We start from the raw sequence: 1,261 nt of genomic DNA on the forward strand, positions 1-1,261 counted from the left end.
GACCCTCCCGGACCGTCAAAATGCCAGTCCGGGTCCGTTTACTAAAAATGTTGACCAAAGTCAAACTTAGCCTTTTAGAGAAATCTTAGGGAATCAAGTGTACCTATTTCAACTCAAACTCTTCCAAATCCCGAGCCAACCATCCTCGCAGGTCATAAATTAGTTAAAGCAAATGTGGGAAGTCTTATTTAGGGGAACGTGGTTCTAAAAAGCGAAACGACCAGTCGGGTTGTTACAAGTATGACTCCATTTTGATATTTGACATTAAGCATGTTAAAATATCTGAGTTATTTGAATTATATGTGAATAAACTTAAAATTTAAACCTTCTATATAATTATAGATAATCGTTGGATATTAATTAAGAAACACTACATGAAAAAGGACTAACATTTTTTCAATTCTCATATTGATAATTTTATTTTTACACCATTCTCATTGGAACCTAAAAATTCCACAAATCAAAAATAATAACTCGTATTTATGGCAAAGCACAATGGTTGACACAATATGAAAGATTCTTTGGTTACGACGCGACTCTTTTACTACGACGTGAACTCTTATTTGGTATGTTATTATTTTAAAAAAAAAGGTATTTCTATTTTAAATTTCAATTTCTAAAACTTTATATATATTTCAATAATGATTATCTTTATAATGATATCAGTGAATATATTATCCTTAATTTAAAATTCACTTTAATCGGCTATCTAAAAATTTAAATGATTCTTTAGCCGGTGAAATTTTATTTTAGTATGATTCCATTTTGAGTTTATCGATATATCTAGCCACATATTTTGAATTTTGAATACCCTATATATACGGATTTGAAAATATACTTTTTGTTACACTATAAAATCGCTATAGATACTATCGATTTGAAACCAATATCCCTCTTGTTGAATTAGAGAAAAAAACCTTTCACATAATCTAATGATTCAAAACTAATATTCTTTAACGAAAAAGATATTATACCCTTGCAATGTTGGCTTGAAGATGTTTCAGTTTATACCCTTCAATTCCTTGAAGGTGCTAAATTGAAATTAATGATAGCAATTGTATAGCCAAAGTTTTATTATTTATTTGATGTCCATTTATGCAAATTGACTCTTCAAACAAATATTCTTCAAAAAGAAAAAAAAACAACTTTTTTTGAATATTGAATGATTTTTGGGATGTTTCTTTCTCCAGCATATAGGTTTACTTTATTATATATGTAAGTAAACTTTTATTCGATTTTTAAACTCTTTTTTGTTATCTGC

The sequence above is a fragment of the Nicotiana attenuata genome, unplaced genomic scaffold, assembly GCF_001879085.1.
Source record: "Nicotiana attenuata strain UT unplaced genomic scaffold, NIATTr2, whole genome shotgun sequence".
In the NCBI taxonomy this organism is placed as follows: Eukaryota; Viridiplantae; Streptophyta; class Magnoliopsida; order Solanales; family Solanaceae; genus Nicotiana; species Nicotiana attenuata.